General features: G+C 25.1%; 1 non-coding gene across 1 annotated transcript; it reads right to left on the bottom strand.

The window, feature by feature from the left end:
* Nucleotides 1–3,389: 3,389 nt before the first annotated feature.
* Trnav-uac (transfer RNA valine (anticodon UAC)) lies at nt 3,390–3,462 on the bottom strand. Its single transcript has one exon. It is a non-coding gene; the product is annotated as a tRNA-Val (tRNA).
* Between the last annotated feature and the right edge of the window lie 6,331 nt (nt 3,463–9,793).

The raw sequence follows: 9,793 nt of genomic DNA, 5'->3' as shown, positions 1-9,793 counted from the left end.
TTCCATTTCTTTAAATTGAGACCCCCATGTTTTTTTTAGAAAGTGTAGCACAAAGTAAAGTCTACTTACTCTCGAGATATGGCCTAATGACACTTTTTTTCATTCATTTTCAAAAAATTATATTCGAAATCTATCCGAAATTTTTTATAGCATATGAAAGGTGCCATAACAGCTTGGATTAACGATCAAAACTGTATTTTATTGTATTAACAATTAAAATTTTTGCTGTAAAACTTAGAGGAAAAAACAGTTTTGAATAACAAAATCGATTGAACAGTTAATTTTACCAGAAAAAAATATAAAATATCTACATATTTTACTGTAACTGTTATTATACAGTCAGGATATGCTTTTTAACATTAAACTACTTATAAGAATTTAATAGATTGTTCCACCAATATACATTTTCATAATGTCGTAGAGAGTCAAAAATTAAACGAAAATATTTAAACATGATTTAGAAATATTATTTAAATTTCGTACAAATTTTGAATAAAATTTCTTGATACATAATATATAAAATATCTGACAATATAGTTACTTGTAAAATTGAAAATGTAATAAATTTTTGACCCATGTATATGTATGTGTATATAAATTAATTAATCTTCTTAAGGTATAGCAAAATTGAAACAAGAAAATACAAAATAAAATATTTCGTAGTATGTAGTGCGAAATTATTGTCATCGGTTTTCTTTTAAACGGAAGCTCTCTGGGTTGGCATAGTCTAATAATTTGTGTCTTAAATTTTTTTCTTTTCTGTACTTGAAAATTATTTTATTAAAATCATTCACAAATTTAATATGATTTGCAATATAATTTTTGTAATCTTTGCTCTCTTTTATCTTTTAAAAATTAATGACGAAAATAATTATTATGAAAAAATATGCATATGAATTTGTTTACCAACAACTTTCATACATATTAATTTCCGTTTGCTACAATGTCCTTGATACTTTTAATATTATATTTGTATAGTTTTACTAGCCGCACATTTCATCTAAATTTGTATTATTTTAAATTAAAAAAAAAAGTTAAAACTTTGGCTTTGTCAAAAAATATTTTAATTATTAAAATTTTGAATTAATTTTGTTTTTAAACTAAGCTTATAATTGGTAAATATTATGTTTGAGAAACGAATATAAATTGTTATACCATCACTATGATTTAAAAATGTGAAAAATATTCCATCTAATGTATTCATATTTTATTCATATAGTTGTTAAGACTTTCTTATATATGGCAGGTTATGTAGAAATTTAAAATATCCGGAAATGAAATACAATTAAATATTTTCTATTCGATTTCAGATTAAAAACAAAGAATCAAATGACACAAGATTAATTGGTACAGATTTCACCGCGCTTTTTTCTCGTATAAAAGATTTTTAACATAAAATGGAAGCTAATTAAAGTGCAGTGGTAGGACTCCTTTCATAATATGATTATAAGACTACGTTGTAAAATTTGAAATCATTTCGAATTCTATCGAATTTTATTCATTGTTATTTAATTTTAATATAGTTTGAGACATTTTCTGGGGAGGTTTAAAATGTTATTGAACCGTTCTATTTTACTCAACAAAATTTTTATAGGTTTTCGAAATCTTTCCAACGATATGCTAAATTATAAAAGCCCACGATTAAACACGCCTTGAAGGAGGAAATTGAGCGTTGTATCAACGAAATTTCGCATATATGCAAAACAATCAGTTGTGGAGGCCATTTACCCGATATGCTATTCCATACATAACCCAATGCTGTAAACTATATGAATCAATAAATAATTTATAATTTTTAATTACAAACCTGTGTTTTCTATGAAAATTACTTCTTGAGTGAATTTTGAGACACTCTTTACAAGGATGAAAAAGGGAATGTAAATTTTCTATTGGTAACAGAAATCAAACTAATATTTTATAAGTTTGTCTTTAACAGATATTAACATATGATTTACCGAACGTGTAAAGAAATTTTATATAGGAAAATTGGTAAAAATGAATGTTGTGTTCCAAATTTCAATTGGTCTACACTTTATTTAATAAATTCTTATAGGTTTAAAAAGAAATTTCTTGGCTCGTTGTTTATTCATTTAAATGTTAAATCTGATGAAAGGTTATCAAAATTATTAAAAGTTTTTCGCTCTGATTTTGGTCACTTAGTTACGATTTCGTTTTGTTAGCAAACAAACATTATTTAATGTTAAAGTAATTTAAAAATAAATAGAGAAAAAATTTTGGCAACCTGCTAAAAAAATTAATTTTTATTAACTCACTATAAGGGTAGGAATGAAAATGTCCGGCATGTGCCACAATACTATTGCTTACATAAAACTTTATAAGTTTTTTTAGGTAAATGCGATTGTTTTATCAAAATGCAATATTCGAGTGTGATGGAAATTTAGCGCGAAGGAGAATTAATTTATATTAACAAGAGATAGCTCAATCGATTTAATTTTCAAAGAAACAAACATTCCAGCATGTTAGTATTAAGGGAAATAAGAACTGTTTTCCACACTTATCTTTCTAATAACTTACATGCAATATTGTGCATTTATTGTGTCTATTATAAATATAATTTATTTAAAATTTACCTAATTAAAAAAATATTGGCCAAAAATTATTAAACAAAAAACTTGTTTTTTTTTCGATATGTTTGACAACGGACCGGTTTGTTGTTTTTTCAATATCTTTAATCCAGTAACGGTACAATACTATAGGAATACCTTAGGTGCTTTGTGAAAAACTGGTATTTTGAATTTAAATATTTTAAAATAAATGTTAAGATCTTTCATTGAAAAATGTCTAGATCCGTTTATTATGAAAAATTAAGTTATAATTAATACATTCAGTTATTTATCGAATTTGTAACTGAATATCTTAACAGTAACATTTAAAAGACCTAAACCAAAAGGTCGCTTAACTATTGCCCAGAAAGCTGAAATAGCTGAAAATGAGTGTAAGTGGAATGAAAAATATTATATTTAACTTAAATAGTTGTTAAATTTCGACGAATAAATGAAGAAATTGCTAAAATTTAATATGTTATAAAATTTTTCTTAGAATTTAAAAAAAATCAGTAAGTTTGGCAAGTTTGTAACTTTAGGTTTTCAGTAATAATTTTCTTTCACCAAAACTCAACCGATCGTTTTTGTAGTGTGCGGCGGTATGTATTCTAAATTAATTCTTCCAGAACAAGAAAAAGGAGAAAAAGGGGTGAAGGTTTCTTCTAACAGATTTTTTTTAAATAATACAATTTATAGGCATTAGAAATTGTTAGAAAAATTAAATTTAATTAGGCATTGGAACTTAAGTATAAAACCTTAACAAATAACTTACATCTTTTCAATATTCTTCCTTTTTTATAAAAAAAAAAAATTAAAAAGCTATAATGGTTCCATCCAGGATCGAACTGGAGACCTTCTGCGTGTAAAGCAGACGTGATAACCGCTACACTATGGAACCCGTTATTCAAACTGTTATTTTAAGTGAATTTTATATTCAAAACAAATTCAAATTATATTTCAATTTCAAAATTAATTGAAAACATACCAGTTGCTTACTTGTTTTTGATTTTTTATTATTTTTACATTATTATATTATACATATATTAAAATACCGTTGCTTGCAAATGTATAAATGTATATGTATGTATAATCGAAGGGTATTATAGATTTGTCACTCAGTTTGGAAGGATAAGAATTAATGGTTTAAAGCAGAGATTTGTTTTTACTTAGCATAAAATGTTAGCATAAAGAAATGCTTTTTGTACAGACTCCACGAAAATATTTGATATTATAAGTAAATAATATTATAAAGCTGTAGTAGATTCGACTGGGGCTTGTTAACATAACTACAATCATATCCCCATCTTGAATGTTGTTCGAATTTCCGTTTTTGATTATTGAAATACCGCTCACTTCGCGAATTGGCGCAGGTGAGGTTCGAGATACACATGAATCTTCAGTGAAAATTTTTGATTTTAAGATTGAAATTTTACAAAACATATTTCGTACTCGTAATACAGTTGAATATCTTTAAAATTTTGTTTAACTAATTTCTCTCTCATGCTTATTTTCATTTTGTATTTTACCATAACATTAGAGTATTGTAATTTGACCATTGATCAGCATTAAAGAGAAAAAAACTGAGAGCTTTTAAAAATGTTTTTTTTTTTTTTGTGTTCAAAGAAAGGGTAAAATATACAAAACGGTAATTGCCCATTGGCATGACCTGGATTGTCTCTTATTTTTTTTTTTTTTTTTTTCTATATTTTTACGCTATATTGTGTTCATGTATAGAGAAGGCACTTTAGATGAGGAAAAGAATTACAAAATTTTTTTATTCCTCATACTTCAAAAAAACATTATGAGTGAGTTTGTCTCTAAGAAATTACCATTAAAACATCGACATTTTTTTTCTTTTCGTGTTAATTTCAAATTTCAATGTTATATTTAGTATTCGGCAATATAAGAAGTAAATAAATGCATGTTATTTGTATTGGTATATGCAATTGTTAATATGAAGGTATTCAATTGATTTTTAATATATGAATATGCGAAAAATTGTATCAAGGTGTTTCAGATATAAGAGTCTTGTATACATACATTTGTAAGATTATATAATCGGATATTGGAATGGCGGAAGATTTCTTAATTATTTAATAATTTGATGCATAGAGAACAGCTTTATGTTATTTTTTTTTTAATATTATGTACGTAAAATGTTAAAAAGTGTAATAGGAAAGAGGAAAGATACATTAAAGTATATGTACATTGGGTAAGCTATTGGAATGTATTTTATTTGGTCAAGTGCAAGGTAGAAATATTAATTTTTGTTTTTAATATGTACGAATAAGCGGGTCATGATCAGTTTAAATAAATTTTTTCTTTTCTAAGTCATTATTATTATGAAAATAGAGTTAAAACGTATATAGTTGCAAATGATGTCAATGATCTCCTCAAGTAAAATTTTGAAGTCTTGAATTAAATAACAGATATATGTACGCAGTGAAATAATATTCTTAATATATCAATTCAATTATTTTTGATCAAAAAAACTATATGTATATTGTGTGAAATTTACACGCGATTGTGGAAAATATATTAGATGAAATAACTGTACATTATAGATTTAAATCATTAATTTATAATATATCACCACACCATGTAAGCTATATTTCTAATACAAAGAAAGCGTTAAGGGTCAGATATCAGTTAATTTAATATTATGTTGAATATAATTTTAATAATTAATTTGAAATTTATAATACGAAAATTTATTGATAAAATCATAATACAAAAAAATTTAAAACAAAATGCTTGTTCTTAATAAAAAATCAAAATACGAAAGCATTTTAAAGCAAAAGAAAAAACTAGTTCTATCAAAAGTAAATTTTTATAGTTGATATCCTAAATTGCTAAATTTTATTTACTTATAGGAAAAAAAACAAAATTTTGACATTTAGGACATCAAATGCTCACTATCTTTAAATATCTTTAAATATGTAATAAAAATTAGTTGTTTTAAATATTCAAAAGATTCAGACAACCTGGGAATAAAAGATATATTCGTCACAGATTTTGGAAGTAATAACGAATTAATAGTCTACCTTGTAGTTTTCATACCGGACAGGAATTTTCTAAATGAAAATTTGAAATTAATACTGTCATCTTTGATATCAAATTTTGTAAGTGCACAAAATGAACAAAATTCTTTATTTTCCCATATCGTAAGAGCATTACAGAAGGAATAAACGTTTATTTTACTTTTCTGTATTGCTTCTTGATGTAAGTATGTAAATATACAAAAATTTTTTAATTAATTATATAAGACTACAATATTAAAGTTTCCCAAATATTTTTATTCATTGTTGCATAAGATTCGGCATTAATTGAATTTTTATGAAATATTAAAATAATTATTTTAAATGTGGCTTAGTTGAGCTAATCTGAATAAATGAACTGTTAAATATTATGGTAACATTGCATATGTATAATGTATTTGTTATTTTTTACTTGATCATTTCTTAATTTGCGAATTGTAAAAGTATTTTAATTAGTTGGAGGTTTGCATTACGTAGAATAGCGGCAAATATATTAATATGAAAATATTTGAATTTCTTAAAATTTTCTCAAAAATTAAAAATTTGGAATATTTTTGTCTTAATTTATTGGAGATATTTCTTTTGTTTAAATTTCAAAATTTTTAAACGCAAAAACTATATTTGTTATAAAATTACATTTAAATTTGACTCAAAGCTTTATTTTTCAGTAACTTAACAAGAGTAAAAGCACAAATAAAAAGAAACAAAATTACAGTTAATTAATTTAAATTATAGTTAACAAATAAAAGCTTTAGTACTCATGGTACTAATTAAAATTGCCTACTTTTGGGAGAACATAAACATTTTATTAGTAAGCTATTATGCAAACATATTATTAGTAAGCCATTATGCAAATAAAATTTTTACATTGCTAAAAAAAGAGAACATTCATTCTAACTAAAATAATTGATTCAATCGATTTCTGTAAGAAATGAGAAAAATTAGAGTTGACTATTTCAACTATGTAATACCCGTACGAATTTGCCCGTACAATTTTTAATGAAATTCAATGTAATTCCCGTACAATTTCAATTAGTGGTGTAAATATGCCACAGCTGATTATGGGACAGTATATGACTTTAAGTTACCGTATTATCATATGATTAATTTACGCAAAATTTCATTTTAACTATTAAAGTTGTATGGCAGTTACCACAAGCAGTCAAGAAATTAACAATTTTTATGTGTGACAGTCCTAATAATACACTTGTTTTAACGAAACTTATATATTATAACTCCAATAATTTCTGAGATAACGTCAAATAATTTTCGGAGTTACATGTCATGTATGACAATTGCTAATAAGATCTCAACAACTTTTATTGAAAATAGCTGCCAATCTAATATATTTTATTTAACGAGTACTATAACACTGTAAGTTGAACTGTAGCTTTTTAAGATATAGCCAAATAACTTTTCAAGCTAAGCCATTTCAATGACTTTTATCAAACACAGTGGCCCAAAAAATATATTCGTTTATTTCAATACTAAAGTTTAAATTTCTGAGATATCACCAAATATAAGTTTTGAAGTTGTATGGCAGCTACTCGAACCAGTATCAGGATCATAACCACCACTTTCTGATCTTTATTGATTTATAATTAAGTGTGTGCACGCGAATTATATTTATTTTATTTTTCCGTAATAAAAAAAATAAAAACACCAAAAATTTAAATTTTAGTTTTACTTAGGGCTTTTTCGATAATTCAGTTCTGTACTGAAAGATCTAACTTAGGTTTGTAAAAGCTTTTTACGCATACTTACAAACTTCTACAATCTGAATGACATATCTTTGCATGTCTGAAATGTCTATAATTTTTTTTAACAAGCTTTTTTTTTGTTTGCAAATTGTCAATTTTATAAAAATGAAAAAAGAAAGATGTCTGAAGAACAAAAAAAAATTTCTAAGCAAATATGTTACAGATCAGATAATTCATCTACTTAATGAAAAAATTGAAAAAAGTAATATACTTTAAATTACTTAGGAACAATCAATTTGATGCCGGATACCATATTTTTTGAACATTTCAGGATGGAGCGCGATTGTTTTATAGTAAGTTTGTTTCATCATCAAGTCTGGCTTGTATCAACATTTTTATTTTACATTTATCCCAAAATTTTTCATTTTCCAGCTCTCTATGAAAGAAAAACATAAATTATTAAATGTACAAAACAAAAATTGCATAAATTTACCCCATTAATTCTTCAATATCCAACATTTTTCTATTTTACTAATTTTCACTTTTATTGCAGTATTAAAAAAAAATCTTTAAAATTGCCTAAGAACTTAAAGCTCAATCGTATTTTCGAACGAGCTTTTTTTGCACGAGAACATTATCGAACATGCTACTTTTACAGATTTTGCAGATTCGATTTATCGAACGTGCTTTACATTCAGAACTAAGTTAGAACTGAATTATCGAAAAAGCCCTTATTTATTTAACTTTACTTTAATCTTAGGACTAAGTTAGTTAATTTATTTATTTCAATTTACTTTAATCTTAGGACTAACAGTAAAACTCAACTTTTCTTTTTGAAAGCAAACTTAACAATAATTATTGATATAAAATGAATTTATTAACCTAAGGTACATGGAAGCATAAAACTATTTAGTCAGCAGTAATTACTTTAAGTGTGTTAATTGTATTTTTGTATGTTATTTGATATTTTAAGTTTTATTTGAAAACAATTTTTTTTATGTGAAAGTAATTACTGTTGATTGTGAGTTTTTCTTGATATTATGCAAAACTATGAAAATAAGAATTATGAAATTTATGGAAAAGAATTTTTTTTATTATTTTAAGTTAATGGAAAATTTTGTTAAATTTTATAAAAGAAAGGCGACGGAAATGAGGTGTCGTCTTTCAAATTGACTTTATTTGAGTTTACTGATATAACTCCTCCTTCCCTTGCTTGAGGACTCTCCTGAGTCCTCATATTAATTTTAATTTTAAAAATTTTGTGCTTCCAGGCAAATGTTATAATTATGATCAAAATGGTAAGTATACAAATAGATGTAATAATTTCGTATATATAATATGATTTTCTTTTGTATTTTATTTCTGTAATCTTGTTAAAATTTTCAATTTGATTTAAGATAATATTATCAAAACTTAATTCATTATTTACATTTGCAATATTTTCTTCAAAATTTGGTAATAAAAAATTATGTTTAAATTCAGTTTTTTCATTTGTTATTTTAAAATTGTTGATATTTATAGAACAATTGTTAAAATTAATCAAATAATTTCCATTCATAAGAAATGATCTTTCATCACAATTACTTGAAAGATTTACATTATATTGGTTTTTTGCAATTACTAAACCTTCTTGGATTTCTAAAATTTCTGAAACATTATTAAATGATTTATTACAATTTCTTTTAATTAGGGTGCCAATTCCCATAGTCACGTCACGGGGTTGTCACCGTGACAGTTAAAATTAGCTATTCTTGTAGTCACGCTCGTGACAACCCTCACGAAAATCGAGTGACAGTCGTCACGCAGTTTTTATTCGTGAGAGTTGTGTTTTTTTTTTAATTAAGGAAATTTTGTATTTTTTTTAGAAAAGAAAATGAGTAAAAATAAGAAGTAAGTAAAATTAAACAAAATTATTAATATAAGTGAAACGATTATTAATCAATATTGACAAAAAAAAATTATTTTTACAGTATAAAAATTACAAACAGAAAACAATTTGAATGTTTGGTTGCATGTATGGCAGAAAACGTTTACTTGGCTAGAAATGTTATGCCAAATAAAGACGATTATAGGTTATGGTTTTTTCGAAAATATCTAAAATTTCTTTTAGTATTTCCGAAAATGTTGGTTGTGATAAACCAACGTTAAAATCGTTTCCAGCACCTGTTTGGTAAGAACCTTCAGCAAGGAAACGTAAAACAGCGCTTAATTTAATTAATGGTTTCACTGAAGATGATCGTACTGTAGTTTTTGAATTGTTCTCAATTATCTTTAGAAGATCCAAGAAACTTTCCTTGCAGATCCTAAAATATTTCACGAAACTGTAAAGAACACAGTGAGTTAAATTCACATATTTAAGGTAAACTATTGAACTTACGCTGCGTCTGGTAAATTTAAAGGATCACATTTATCCCTTAACATTTTTCTTTGGGAAATTAAATTTATTTTTTTTTCATCCTCTTCGTCTTCTTCCTCGTCAGATGACCACCAC

This window comes from Condylostylus longicornis, unplaced genomic scaffold (assembly GCF_029603195.1).
Source record: "Condylostylus longicornis isolate FDR11 unplaced genomic scaffold, ASM2960319v2 ptg000004l, whole genome shotgun sequence".
Classification (NCBI taxonomy): Eukaryota; Metazoa; Arthropoda; class Insecta; order Diptera; family Dolichopodidae; genus Condylostylus; species Condylostylus longicornis.
This window is presented reverse-complemented; position numbering and strand designations above follow the sequence as displayed.